Source organism: Salvelinus sp. IW2-2015, unplaced genomic scaffold (assembly GCF_002910315.2).
Source record: "Salvelinus sp. IW2-2015 unplaced genomic scaffold, ASM291031v2 Un_scaffold3074, whole genome shotgun sequence".
NCBI classification, from domain to species: domain Eukaryota; kingdom Metazoa; phylum Chordata; class Actinopteri; order Salmoniformes; family Salmonidae; genus Salvelinus; species Salvelinus sp. IW2-2015.
The window spans coordinates 57,083-73,345 of NW_019944365.1; positions in this window are offsets into that span (position 1 = coordinate 57,083).

Sequence of the window (16,263 nt, forward strand, 5' to 3'; positions counted from 1 at the left end):
GGTCTGGTTCTGATGTGATGGTTACGGATCTCGGGTGTAATTTTAACTGTAAGGAACCAGTACAGATCTGAACGGACCCCCGTGCAGTAGCGTCATGGATACATTTGATCGTGTATGTTTCTGCTCTCTTTGCTTTTCACCAGAGGGTCGTGTAGCTTGTTGTTGTTAGCCAATCAGAAGTCACCAAGAACCAACAGGTCTATTTTGGAACGGGTCCAACTTTTTCTTGTTGGAGTCAGGATTGATAAGGGTTTGGGCATCTTGCCGAGTTCCACATGGACCCTTTACCCCCCCCTACCCTCTTCTCTAGATCTTAAATGATTGGAACGGTAGTTGTATGTATGGTGGTTCACGTTCTGATTTGGTTAGGTGGAATGTTTACCATATCCACTTCTGTCAGATCTGTAGTCATGTGTATAGGGGTAGAGGTAAGGGGTTCATTTGGAATCCAACATATGACTAATGAGAGGTACCTAACCTTGACTTGTTGTGATTTGTAAATAAGGGCTAGGAGATATAGGGGAAGTGGAATCATGGTGATACGGTTGTGTCTTGGCTGCTCAGCCCTTGTGCAGTACCACAGTGTCACCACTAGATGGCAGCAGATGTAGGGGAAGTGGAATCATGATGATACGGTTGTTGCTTGGCTGCTCAGCCCTCAGCCCTGCTCAGCCCCCATCTAGTCACCACTAGATGGCAGCAGACATTGTCAAGCAGTGGTGACTTTACCGGTTACTAATGTAGTGGTAACCATGCAGACTTTTAATGAAGTTATATATTCTCTCACATCAAGATAATACAACACACCTACCAGATAGTTAATTTTTTTCTCTCATGTATTCTCACATTTAAGTAATTTATCCAGAAGGACTTGCGATCAGTGTATTCAACTAAAGTAAATCAACCACAGGTATAACCTTTACTGAAACCTTTTCTCCTTCCACTTCAGTTCTGTTGAGGAGAAGATGATGATTGGCTACAAGATGAGCTGACACGGATAAAGAAGAACCGGGACCTATTTTGTTACAACTGCAAATCTGTTTTTTTTCTTTCTTCCTTTTGTTGTTTTTATTTTGTTTTGATACCTCATAAATCTGGAATATATTTTGAGAAAATGTTTGACGTGTATTAGTATTTTAATTTCTATGATATGGAGCTAGTCTAGTATTTTAATTTCTATGATATGGAGTTGTCTTATTTTAATTTTATGATATGGAGCTGTCTGGTATTTTAATTTCTATGATATGGAGCTAGTCTAGTATTTAATTTCTATGATATGGAGCTATCTAGTATTTTAATTTCTATGATATGGAGCCTGTCTAGTATTTTATTTCTATGATATGGAGCTAGTCTAGTATTTTAATTTCTATGATTGGAGCTAGTCTATATTTTAATTTCTATGATATGGAGCTAGTCTATTATTTTATATTTCTTATTGATATGGAGCTAGTCTAGTATTTTAATTTCTTATATATGGAGCCTGTCTAGTATTTTAATTTCTATGATATGGAGCCTGTCTAGTATTTTAATTTCTATGATATGGAGCTAGTCTAGGATTTAAATTTCTATGATATGGAGCTAGTCTGCTCTCTTACCGCAACCTCTTATTTAATGTCATGTTTGGCTTGATAAGAGCACTGACCGATCTCAGAAACCGATCTCGGTGCCAGGCTGAAGTTAAGCACTTACTCTTAAAGACAAGGTTTTGGTTTGATGTTTATTAGTTTATATCTTACAACAACAAAAAAAAAAGCTTTTGTTTTTGGCATTAGGGAACATAGTGGTGCCTTTCTTTGCCTCTCTGTGCCACAAATGATTATTTTGCTATTCGTTTTATACACTTGCTGTAGATAGAGTATATGCACTCTTAACGTGTGTATCCCAAATGACACCCTATTCACTATATAGGGCACTAAAAGTAGTGCACTACAAAGGGGATAGGGTGCCATTTGGGATACACACCTGCTGTATATAGAACAAGCCGTTGTTTGGAGTCATTCTGAATCTACTGTCTTACAAACACGCTACACGGGTTCTTAAAGACTTCCATTTAGGTTTAAATTCTTCTGTTAAAATGAACAAATGAATGAAACTGGAGGTTCTGCTAGAAGATGTGGCGTTGCAGAGGAGTGGGATGAGAAAAGGGAGGAGACGGGACAGTTGTCAGTTTCTCCTCTTGTCCTTCTCTGATCGTACGTTAGTAAAGGGTTGGCGGGGACTGGAGAAGTAGCCTGATCGTACGCTAGTAAAGGGTTGGCGGGGACTGGAGAAGTAGCCTGATCGTACGCTAGTAAAGGGTTAGCGGGGACTGGAGAAGTAGCCTGATATCCAAACCTACTTTCTCCGTTGTTGAAACAATGATAATGATGTTGGTTGGATTTCAGGCTACTGGAGAAGAGGGCATCCTGACAAAAACGGTCGACTGGTTTGAAAAGTTTTGTCATGCAAGTGATTTATTTTGTATGTAAACACTTGTCCTCCCAATGGGAACTTGTTTTAAATTAAAAGCAGTAGGGAGTGTGGAAAGAGACTGGCGGTCCTGGTGAGTTCTTGTTAGCACTTTGTAAACACTTTTTTATTTAACCAGGCAAGTCCGTGAAAGAACAAATTCTTATTTACAATGAAGGCCTATCTCCGGCCAAACCCTAACCCGGACGACGCTGGGCCAATTGTGCGCTGCCCTATGGGACTCCCCAATACAGCCTGGAATCGAAACAAGGGTTTGTAGTGACGCCTCTAGCACTGAAATGCCTTAGACCGCAAGCCACTCGGGAGCCTGGAATCAACTGGGCCACGTGCAGTTCAGTAAATCAACTGGGCCACGTACAGTTCAGTAAATCAACTGGGCCACGTGCAGTTCAGTAAATCAACTGGGCCACGTGCAGTTCAGTAAATCAACTGGGCCACGTACAGTTCAGTAAATCAGTGCGAGTTCAGGTAAACTACAATGAGGCCACGTGCAGTTCAGTAGATCAACTGGGCCACGTTCACTTCAGAAGATCACTTGGGCCCGGTACACAGTTCAGTAGATCAACTGCGGGCCCACGTACAGTTCAGAAGACACTGGGGCCTAGTACAAGATTCAGTAGATCGAACTGGCCAGTGCACCGTTCAGTAGTTAACTGGGCCACGTACAGTTCAAAATAAGCATGCTTCAAGTGAGACATGGGCCACGTCAATCAGTTCCAGGAATCAACTGGGCCACGTACAGTTTCGTGAATCAACCTGGGCCACGTAGCAGTTCAGTAGAATCCAACTGGGCCACGTTCAGTCAGAGATCAACTGGGCCAGACAGGTTTCAGTATCAACGGACAGTCAGTAACAACTGGGCGCACACGGTAGCAGTTTCAGTAAATCACTGGGCCACGGTGGCAGTTTAGATATATCAACTGGGCCACAGTGCCAGTTAGTAAAATCCAACTGGGCCACGTACAGTATCAGTAGAATCCACTGGGCACGTTCAGTTCAGAATGATGCCAACTGGGCCAGTACCAAAGTTTCAGATAGATCCTGGCGTATCACAAGACACCTGGGCCACGTCAGCGTTCAGAGATCAAGCTACTGGGCCGGATACGTTCAGTAGAATCAACTAGGGCCACGCTACAGTTCATGCTAAAAGATCAACTGGCGCCCAGCGTATCGGGTCAGTTTCAAGGTTAGATCAACTGGGGCCACGTCAGTTCAAGTAAATCAACGTGGGCCCACGTGCAGTTCAGTAATCAACTGGCGACGTAAGTTCAGTAAATCAACTGGGCACCCGTGCGTTCAGTTCAGTAAAATCAACTGGGCACGTACAGTTCAGTAAATCAACTGGGCACGTGCATTCAGTAGATCAACTGGGCCACTGCAGTTCACGTAAATCAACTGGGCCACGTAGTCAGTAAAGTGAACAACTGGCCACGTGTCAGTTCAGATAAATCAACTGGCCACGTACAGTTAGCGTAAAATCAACTGGGGCACGTGCAGTATCAGGGCTTCAGTAGATCAACTGGGGCCACGTACAGTTCAGTAGATCAACTGGCCCCAACGTACAGTTCAGAAATATCAACTGAGGGCACGTACAGTTCCAGTAACATACAAATGGGCCACGTACAGTTCAGTAAATCACTTGGGCCATAGTTAGTAAATCACTGGGCCACGTACATTCAGTAAATCAACTGGGGCCACGTACAGTTCAGAGATCAAACTGGGCCAGCGTACAGCAGTTCAGATAGACTGCAACGTCGAGTGGCCACGTACAGTTTAGAAGATCAACTGGCCACGTACAGTTCAGTAGATTCAGACTGGGACGTAAGTCAGTATTCAAACAAGCATGCATTTCGAATGGGCCACGTAAAGTTCAGAGAAAGCTAGGGCGTACAGTTCAGAGATCACTGGGGCCACGTACAGTTCATAGATCAACTGGGCCAGTACAGTTAGTACTCAAGACTAGGGCACATACAGTTCAGTAAATCACTGGGCCACGTACAGTGTCAAGAAATCATACTGGGGCCACGTACAGTCTCAGTAAATCAACTGGGCCACTGCAGTTCAGTAAATCAACTGGGCCACCATGCAGGTTCAGTAAATCAACTGGGCAGCGTACAGTTCAGGCAAGAGTTCAGTAAATCAACTGGGCCACGTACAGTTCAGTAAACAGACATGTAGAACAAGGAACCATGTCAGAGAAGCATGTTTGTTCTACATAGCATATTTCTGTCTGAACGTTCTACAACGTTGTGTCCCACTAAACACGCTCCTATGCAAACAAGGCGAAAGACCCAAGGATGGTTCCATCTACGTGACGGAATGTTTGCTGTGGAAAAGGCCAAAAAAAGGAAGTATTCCCTTTTGACAATTTTACCTGACTTTTTACGCCTGAAATCTCACCGTTTTTCTTATGAAATATTTTCGAGTGCTAGAGATCTGCATCTAACTACATCAGAGAATATAAAACCTTCCAAAAGTTGATGTACATTTCCCATCACTTCTCACCAGATCAACTGAAAAGTTTGCTGTAGAAAAATCCCAAAAGAGGAACAAACCTCTCGCCAATTCACTTGCCTTTTTTGTTGTTGTTGTTGCATGACATCTCAGCTCTACTACATTTTGCATGACACTTACTAGTTATTCCTAAATGTCCATCTGCTGCTGATCTTATCCTTGAATAGAAACCAAATTGTAATTAAACATCTATAAATGACTAAATGTTGGAGTTCCGTGTCATCGAGGTCATGAGGTCACACCGGGTTCGGAATGGCACAGCTGCCATCTCTCCCCGGTCCTCAGACTAGAGTCCTGTTCACAATGTAGGAAACAGACCAAAATGATTCAAAACAGAGTGGGAGGTGCTATTTTTTTTTTTTAAACGTTCCACAACATTGCAAAACATTTTGCTACGGTGTACCGTAATGACCACGATTGTGAGGCCGTGTCTACACTTGATATGTGAGTGCTTCGTGGTTGTGTGTGTGTGTGGAGTGCTATGTTTATTTTGGCAATAGCAGGTTATTTCCATACCTGTGGTTCAGGAGAGAGACCAGGACAGCTTTTCAAATCCCTCGTGTTTACACTTGACACTTACATGTGACTTCGGAATCTAAAGATCGCATTAAAAGGTCGCTTTGTGGTCTGATTATATTCAGATCTGTCTGAACACTTCAGGAGGTGGTACATTGGGGGTGTAGCAGGTAGCCTAGCGGTTAGAGCGTTGGGCCAGTAGGCGTAAAGGTTGCTGGTTCGAATCCCTGAGCTGACGAGGTAAAAATCTGTCATTCTACCCCTGAACAAGGCACTGTTTCCCCGGTGCAGCTTTCTCTTCAGTCTGGAAGCAATCAGGCTACTGAAAGTGTGTACAGTGGGAGATGACAGTCTCCCAGCACTCCTCCCAAAAGTTTCCTGAAAATGTGTTACCTGGCCTTATAAATGCTAGCCAGCTAGCTAATATTTAGAAAAAAATATTTTTGTTTGGCTAACAGAGTTATGCTAACCATTTTGCAATCCCTTTAGCGTTGCTGGCTAGCTACAGAGGTTAGCTTGCTGGTTAGCTATTGCCATCAGTTGTTGTTGTCATTTGTGATATTTTGCCTATTCCACCGTTTGTAGAATGCATGCTGGGAAAAGGCCGCACTGTGGACACAGTAGACACATTTAAATGTAGGTGTAGACAGAATGACACGGTCAAAATGGCATGATCAGAATAGTAAAGTTGCACGAACTGTCAAGTCTAGACACAACCTCTTCTGACAAGACATTCAGAGGCATGTGACTTCTAAAGAGCTGTCAAGACCAGACGCTTAATTACCGTAGTCTTAATTAGGTTTCAGTTTATTCAGTTGGCCCCCGTCTCTTGTTTGGGTAAAGTATTCAGCTTCTTTCTCTCTGGTGACACATTCCCCCCCCTTTCTATCAGAACACATACCCCCCCTTTCTATCAGAAACACATCCCCCCCTTTCTATCAAAACACATACCCCCCTTTCTATCAGAACACATACCCCCCCTTTCTATCCGAACACAACCCCCCTTTCTATCCGAACACATCCCCCCCTTCTATCCGAACACATCATTCCACCCCCTTTCTATCCGAACAACATTCACCCCCTTTCTATCCGAACACATTACCCCCTTTCTATCCGAACACATTCCCCCCTTTCTATCCGAACACATTTCACCCCCTTTCTATCCGAACACATTCACCCCCTTTCTATCCGAACACATATCCCCCCTTTCTAACAGAACACATACCCCCCCTTTCTATCCGAACACATACCCCCTTTCTATCCGAACACATACCCCCCCTTCTATCGAACACATACCCCCCCCCCTTTCTATCAGAAACATATACCCCCCTTTCTATCCAGAACACATCCCCCCTTTCTATCAGAACACATACCCCCCTTCTATCAGAACACATTCCCCCCTTTCTATCAGAACACATTCCCCCCTTTCTATCAGAACACATACCCCCCCTTCTATCAGAACACATCCCCCCCTTTCTATCAGAACACATTTCCCCCCCTTTCTATCCGAACACATTCACCCCCTTTCTATCCGAACACATATCCCCCCTTTCTATCAGAACACATATCCCCCTTTCTATCAGAACACATTCCCCCCTCTTCTTTCGAACACATTCCCCCCCTTTCTATCCGAACACATTCACCCCCTTCTATCCGAACACATACCCCCCTTTCTATCCGAAACACATATCCCCCCCTTTCTATCCGAACACATTCCCCCCCTTTCTATCCGAACACATTCACCCCCTTTCTATCCGAACACATACCCCCCCTTTCATCCGAACACATATTCCCCCCCTTTCTATCCGAACACATTCCCCCCTTTCTATCCGAACACATACCCCCCCTTTCTATCCGAACACATTCCCCCCCTTCTATCCAACACATTCACCCCCTTCTATCCGAACACATACCCCCCCTTTCTATCCGAACACATATCCCCCCCTTTCTATCCGAACACATTCCCCCCTTTCTATCCGAACACATACCCCCCCCTTTCTATCCGAAACACATTCACCCCCTTTCTATCCGAACACATTCACCCCCTTCATCCGAACACATTCCCCCCCTTTCTATCCGAACACATTCACCCCCTTTCTATCCGAACACATACCCCCCCTTTCTATCCGAACACATATCCCCCCCTCTATCCGAACACATTCCCCCCCTTTCTATCCGAACACATACCCCCCTATTCTATCCGACACTTCCCCCCTTTCTATCCGAACACTATTACCCCCCCCTTTCTATCCGAACACAACCCCCCTTATATCCGAAACAATAACCCCCCCCCCTTATATCAAGAACACATACCCCCCCTTTCATCCGAAACACATTACCCCCCCCTTTATATCAGAACACATACCCCCTACCCCCCCTTGTATATCAGAACACATACCCCCCCTTTCTATCCGAACACATCCCCCCCCCCCTTTCTATCTGAACCACATACCCCCCCTTTCTATCCGAAACACCATTCCCCCCTTTCTATCAGAACACATATCCCCCCTTTCTATCCGAACACATCCCCCCCCTTTCTATCAAACACATTCACCCCCCCCTTTCTATCTGAACACATACCCCCCTTTCTATCAGAACACATTCCCCCCCTTCATCAGAACACATACCCCCCCTTTCTAATCAGAACACATTCCCCCCCCTTTATATCAAACACATATCCCCCGTCCTTTCTCTCTCTGGACACATACTTTCCCCCCTTTCATATATATGTTCCCCCCTTTCATATCATATTTCCCCCCTTTCATATCAATTCCCCCCCTTTCTATGCTGGACACATATCCCCCCGTCCTTTCTGCTGACAACATTAAGAATTTACACTGAACACACAAATTAAGATTTTACAGAGTTAAAGTTCACATGAGGAAATCAGTCAACTCAAATTAATTCATTAGGCCTTAATCTATGGATTTCACATGACTGGGAATACAGATGTGCATCTGTTGGTCACAGATACCTTAAATAAAGGTAGGGTCGTGGATCAGAAAACCAGTCAGTATCTGGTGTGACCACCATTTACCTCATGCAGCGCGACACATCTCCTTCACATAGAGTTGATCAGGATGTTGATTGTGGAATGTGGAATATTGTCCCACTCCTCTTCAATGGTTGTGGGAAGTTGACGGATATTGGCGGGAACTGGAACAAGCTGTCGTACACGTCGATCCAGAGCATCCCAAACATGCTCAATGGGTGACATGTCTGGTGAGTATGCAGGCCATGGAAGAACTGGGACATTTTCAGCTTCCAGGAATTGTGTACAGATCCTTGGGACATGGGGCAGTGTATTATCATGCAGAAACATGAGGTGATGGCGGTGGATGAATGGCACGACAATGGGCCTCAGGATCTCTTCACGGTATCTCTGTGCATTCATGTTGCCATTGATAAAATGTAATGGTGTTCATTGTCTGTAGTTTATGCCTGCACCATCCCATAACCCCACCGCCACCACGGAGCACTCTGTTCACAACGTTGACATCAGCAAACCGCTCACCCACACGACGCCATACCCGCTGTCTCCCATCTGCCCGGTACAGTTGAAACCCGGGATTCATCGGTGAAGAACACACTTCTCCAGCGTGCCAATGGCCATCGAAGGGGAGCCCACTGAAGTCGGTTACGACGCCAAACTGCAGTCAGGTCAAGACCCTGGTGAGGATGACGAGCACACGGATGAACTTCCCTGAGACGGTTTCTGTTAGTTTGTGCAGAAATTCTTCAGTTGTGCAAACCCCCAGTTTCATCAGCTGTCTGGGTGGCTGGTCTCAGATGATCACGTGAAGAAGCCGGATGTGGAGGTCCTGGGCCGGCGTGGTTATAGGGCCATGAAGGTTCGGATAGCTTTTTTCCCTTAATAAATAAAATCATCACTTAACTGCATTTTGTGTTTACTTGGGTTATCTTTGTGTAATATTTACATTTGTTTGATGATCTGAAACATTTAAGTGTGACAAATGTACAAAAAAATAAGAAATCAGGAAGGAGGCAAATATTTTTTCATCAATTGTTTACAGACAGATTATTTCACTTATAATTCACTGTATCACAATTCCAGTGGGACAGAAGTTTACATACACTAAGTTGACTGTGCCTTTAAACACCTAGGAAAATTCCAGAAAATTATGTCATRGCTTTAGAAGCTTCTGATAGGCTAATTGACATCATTTGAGTCAATTGGAGGCGTACCTGTGGATGTATTTCAAGGCCTACCTTCGAACTCAGTACCTCTTTGCTTGACATCATGGGAAAATCAAAAGAAATCAGCCAAGACCTCAGAAAAAAAATTATAGACCTCCACAAGTCTGGTTCATCATTGGGAGCAATTTCCAAACGCCTGAAGGTACCACGTTCATCTGTACAAACAATAGTACGTAAGTATAAACACCATGGGACCACACAGCCATCATACCGCTCAGGAAGGAGACGTGTTCTGTCTCCTAGAGATGAACGTACTTTGGTGTGAAAAGTGCAAATCAATCCCAGATCAACAGCAAAGGACCTTGTGAAGATGCTGGAGGTAACATGTACAAAAGTATCGATATCCACAGTAAAACGAGTCCTATATCGACAAAACCTGAAAGGCCTCTCAGCAAGGAAGAAGCCACTGCTTCAAAACCACCATAAAAAAGCCAGMCTACGGTTTGTAACTGCACATGGGGACAAAGATTGTACTTTTGGGAGAAATGTACTCTGGTCTGATGAAACAAAAATAGAACTGTTTGGCCATAATGACCATTATTATGTTTGAAGGAAAAAGGTGGAGGCTTGCAAGCCGAAGAACAGCATCCCAACCGTGAAGCACGGGGATGGCAGCATCATGTTGTGGGGGTGCTTTGCTGCAGGAGGGACTGGTGCACTTCACAAAATAGATGACATCATGAAGAAGGATAAGTATGTGGCTATATTGAAGCAACATCTCAAGACATCAGTCAGGAAGTTAAAGCTTGGTCGCAAATGGGTCTTCCAAATGGACAATGACCCCAAGCATATTTCCAAAGTTGTGGCAAAATGGCTTAAGGACAACAAAGTCAAGGTATTGGAGTGGCCATCACAAAGCCCTGACCTCAATCCTATAGAAAATTTGTGGCCAGAACTGAAAAAGCATGCGCGAGCAAGGAGGCCTACAGACCTGACTCAGTTATACCAGCTCTGTCAGGAGGAATGGGCCAAAATTCACCCAACTTATTGTGGGAAGCTTGTGGAAGGCTACCCGAAACTGTTTTACCCAAGTTAAACAACTGAAAGGCAATGCTACCAAATACTAATTGAGTGTATGTAAACTTCTGACCCACTGGGAATGTGATGAAAGAAAGAAAAGCTGAAATAAATAATGTTATCTACTATTTTTCTGACATTTCACATTCTTAAAATAAAGTGGTGATCCTAACTGACCTAAAACAGGGAATTCTTACTCGGATTAAATGTCAGGAATTGTGAAAGACTGAGTTGAAATGTATTTGGCTAAGGTGTATGTAAACTTCCGACTTCAACTGTATATACACCTGTTCTAAAAGGCCCCAGAGTCTGCAACACCCCTAATCAAGGGGTACCACCAAGCAAGTGTCACGTTCCTGACCTGTTTTCTGTTGTTTTTGTATGTGTTAGTCGGTCAGGGCGTGAGTTTGGGTGGGCATTCTATGTTATGTGTTTCTATGTTGGTTAATGGGTGACCTGATATGGTTCTCAATTAGAGGCAGGTGGTTTTCATCTCCTCTGATTGAGAACCATATTAAGGTAGGTGGTTTCACATTGTTTGTTGTGGGTGGTTGTTTCCTGTGTCTGTGTCTGTATGCACCACACGGGACTGTTTCGTGTTTTCGTTCGTTCGTTCGTTTGTTTTAGTCTGTTCCTGTTTCATGCGTTCTTCGTGTTTATGTAAGTTCTTATGTTCAGGTCAGTCTACGTCGTTTGTTGTTTTGTAGTTAATTCAAGTGTTCTTCGTGTTTTCGGTTTGTTTAAATAAATATCCATGTCCTATCACAATGCTGCGTTTTTGGTCCAATCCCTACTCCTCCTCTTCAGACGAAGAGGAGGAGGAAAATCGTAACAGAAAGTGGCACCATGAAGACCAAGGAGCTCCCAAACATGTCAGGGACAAAGTTGTGGAGAAGTACAGATCAGGGATGGGTTATAAAAAAATATCCGAAACTTTGAACATCCCACGGAGTACCATTAAATCCATTATTAAAACATGGAAAGAATATGACACCACAACAAATCTGCCAAGAGAGGGCTTCTCACCAAAACTCACRGACCAGGCAAGGAGGGCATTATTCAGAGAGGCAACAAAGAGACCAAAGATAAMCCTGAAGGAGCTGCAAAGCTCCACAGCGGAGATTGGAGTATCTTTCCATAGGACCACTTTAAGCCGTACACTCCACGGAGCTGGGCTTTACAGAAGAGTGGCCAGAAAAAATCCATTGCTTAAATAAAAAAATAAGCAAACACGTTTGGTGTTCRCCAAAAGGCATGTGGGAGACTCCCCAAACATATGGAAGRAGGTACTCTGGTCAGATGAGACTAAAATTGAGCTTTTTGGCCATCAAGGAAAATGCTATGTCTGGCGCAAACCCAACACCTCTCATCACTCCGAGAACACCATCCCCACAGTGAAGCATGGTGGTGGCAGCATAATGCTGTGGGGATGTTTTTTATTGGCAGGGACAGGGAAACTGGTCAGAATTGAAGGAATGATGGATGGTGCTAAATACAGGGAAATTATTGAGGGAAACCTSTTTCAGTCTTCCAGAGATTTGAGACTGGGACGGAGGTTCACCTTCCAGCAGGACAATGACCCTAAGCATACTGCTAAAGCAACACTYRAGTGGTTTAAGGGGAAACATTTAAATGTCTTGGAATGGCCTAGTCAAAGCCCAGACCTCAATCCAATTGAGAATATGTGGTATGACTTAAAGATTGCTGTACACCAGCGGAACCCATCCAACTTGAAGGAGCTGGAGCAGTTTTGCTTTGAAGAATGGGCAAAAATCCCAGTGGCTAGATGTGCCAAGCTTATAGAGACATACCCCAAGAGACTTGCAGCTGTAATTGCTGCAGAAGGTGGTTCTACAAAGTATTGACTTTGGGGGGGTGAATAGTTATGTACACTCAAGTTTTCATTTTTTTGGTCTTATTTCTTGTTTGTTTCACAATAAAAAATATTTAGCATCTTCAAAGTGGTAGGCATGTTGTGTAAATCAAATGACACAAACACCCCAAAAATCTATTTTAATTTCAGGTTGTAAGGCAACAAATAAGAAAAATGTCAAGTGGGGTGAATTCTTTCACAAGCCACTGTACMTGTATGTTAAATATGGATTATTCCCTTTGTATTTACAAAATATAGTCTTTTTTTTTTAAAGGAAAATCTGAAAATAAACTTTGTTATGAAAAATTATCTAGAGCTGGTTTCCCAGACATGGATCAAGAGAGTCCTGGACTAGAATGTACTTTCAATGGAGTCTACACTCCGTGTACAAAACATTAGGAACACCTGCTCTTTCCATGACATAGACTGACCAGGTAAATCCAGGTGAAAGCTATTATCCCTTATTGATGTCACCTGTTAAATCCACTTCAAATCAGTGTAGATGAAGGGGAGGAGACAGGTTAAAGAAGGATTTTTAAGGCTTGAGTCAATTGAGACGTGTATTGTGTGCGTGCCATTCAGAGGGTGAATGGGCAAGACAAAATATTGAAGTGCCTTTGAACAGGGTATGATAGTAGGTTCCAGGCATTCCGGTTTGAGCCATACCTCATTCGTGTCAAGGTACGATGAGTTGTGCTTTCTTCCTATAGGTCTTTGGCCATCAATTTTGTACAGGACTGTCAGTTGACTAAGTGTAACCCTTCTGTTGCTCTGCACAATTTGTTTCAACCTCCTTTGTCCTCTTTTAAATAAAAAAAAAACACAGCAGTTCTTGACACAGGCAGCAGACGACCTGACAAAGTTCCACTTCTTTCAGCAGAAAAACAAGAAACTGCGGTTGCAGCGGGGCTAAGGGAAGAGAAAAGCACTGGACACTAGAGGATTGGAAAAACATTGCCTGGTCTGATGAATCCCGGGCCCCTGCTGTTTCACACTGACGGGAGGACTAGGGTCTGGAGAAGACTTCATGAGTACATCTAAGGTGCAGCGTGTCATCATTGCAGGCTGGTGATGGTGATGTGATGGTGGTGTGATGGTGAGTGATGGTGATGGTGATGTGATGGTGTGTTTCACGTTGATAAAAGTGGAGCAACGTTTGAATGTCAAAACGATATCTGAACATCATTGCCAATCAGGTGCATCCCTTCATCACAGCAGTGTATCCATCTGCAAATATATTTTTCTCAGCAGGATAATGCCCGATGCCACAGGGATTGTCCAGGAATGGTTCCACCAACATGACAGTGAACTCAGCTTACTGCAGTGGCCTGCCACAGTCAACAAGTCTCAATCCAATTGAGCATCTGTGGGATGAGATGGAACGAACTAGTCGGAGTATAGATCCACTACCAGCCAACTTGACACAACTGTGGGAAGCATTGGAGTCAACATGGGCCAGCATCCCTGTGGAACGCTTTCAACGCCTTAGTAGAGTCTAGGCCCTGACGAATTGAGGCATGTTCTGAGGGCAAAAGGGGGTGCAACTCAATATTAGGAAGGTGTTCTTAATGTTTTGTACACTCAGTGTATATTCAGAATAGATTTTAGTCCAGGACTAGGCTTAATCTCTGTCTGGGGAACCGGTCCTACAGTATGTACTGCTTAACAGCAGCAGAGACAGGAAGGGGACCAGACAGAGTGAGGGGACTTGACTTGGGACAGGAAGGGGACAGNCTTGGGACAGGAAGGGGACCAGACAGAGTGAGGGGACTTGACTTGGGACAAGAAGGGGACAGAACAGAGTGAGGGGACTTGACTTAGGACAGGAAGGGGAGGAGTTCAGTTCACAGTATGTTACCCAGAAGCACCAGGGACAGAGTGGATTAAATGTTGGTTGTCCATCTTTCAGTCCAGAGCTGTTCTGGAGAAATGTTGGCACGATGTTGGCATGATGTTGGCATGATGTCTACTATATGAGAACTAAGACACACCTGTCCAACATACCTGGAAACGGACTTGAAACACACACACACACACACACACACACACACACACACACACACACACACACACACACACAATGTGTATTAGTGGGATTGTGTGTATTAGTGGGTTTGTGTGAACTCAGCAGGGAGACACCCTAACATAGAAGGAGTACCATTCACCACCTACAGGCGGTGCCAGAGTGGCAGGGCCTTTCAAACTGGAAACACCAAAACTCACAGGGGTCGTCCCGAATGGCACCCTATTCCCTATGAAGTGCACTACTTTTGACAAAAAGGGCTTTGTTAGTGCACTATTGAGGGAATAGGGTTCCGCATAGAGAACTTTAAACACAGTTGCTGATTTGATTGAGAGTTTGCTCGAGGTTTGTGTTGATGGTCAAGGGTTTCTGTTTATATATGTACAATAAAATCATTATCACAGTTTAACAAAATATAAAATAAATAACATTAATAATACTAAGTTTTAAAGCATTTTTGAGTGACAACAAGTCTAGTAAAGACCTAGGCATCATCTTCAGTCTTCTAACTACAGACGTGTGTTGTCATCAAACTCCATTTCCCATGAAACAGTTCTTTAACTGTTAACAGACTTTTGGATGTTTCATTTTAATTTATTGTGAGTCTTTTTCTTTTTTTGGCACCTGGGATGGAAAATCTCTTAGCCCCCGTTACCACCCTGATCGATCGACCAACCACAGCTCATCCCGATGCCTCTGATAGCCAATCACAGCAGTGAGGTGAGGGAGACAGTGGACAGGTCAAAGGTGACAGTTCAAAGGTCAGAAGCGGAGTAGAGCAGCAGTGTCCAGGCGGTCCGGTCCGGCAGAAGGGGTCAGGGTCGGGAACGTGGTGTCTTTAATGTTGTGTGAACGTTGTGTCTTTAATGTTGTGTGAACGTTGCGTGAACGTTGTGTGGACGTTGGAAAGTCACCAGTGTCTTTATTGCCGAGGTTCTTTTATCTTCTCAAATCGGGACGTTTTGTCAGGAGAAAATAAAACAATAACATACTGCATGTTATCTGGAACAAAGCAGATTGTTATATGTAAATGTGAGTACCAGCGAACAGTAGAACGATATCCAACAGAAATAATGTCTCTGTCTCCCACGTCTTGTTTTATTCTCCGTCAACAACCCTGTGTCTTCCAGTTACCTTGGCTTCTCAAAATGGAACCCTATTCCCTATATAGTGCACTACTTTTGACCAGAGCCCTATGGCATCCTATTCCCTATATAGTGCACTACCTTTGACCAGAGCCCTATGGCATCCTATTCCCTATATAGTGCACTACTTTAGACCAGAGCCCTATGTGGGTAGTGAACTACATAGGGAACAGGAAATCCCTAAGTGGCACGATGAAGTTCATTAAAAATAGAAAAAGTGAAAGGGTTGGGCAACAAAAAACATCCTACAGAAAAATCATAAAAACAAACATTATAAAAATCCCCAACAGGATAGATATTTTCTCCTTAAGTGGTTACGGAATGGAGAGAGACAGAGACAGAGGGGTGTGGATGGAGAGATAGAGACAAGGGATAGAGATGGAGTGAGAACAGAGAGAGAGGATGAGAGAGAGGATGAGAGAGGAGAGAGAGAGAGAGAGGAGAGAGAGAGAGAGAGAGAGAGAGAGAGAAGAGAAGAGAGAGAGAGA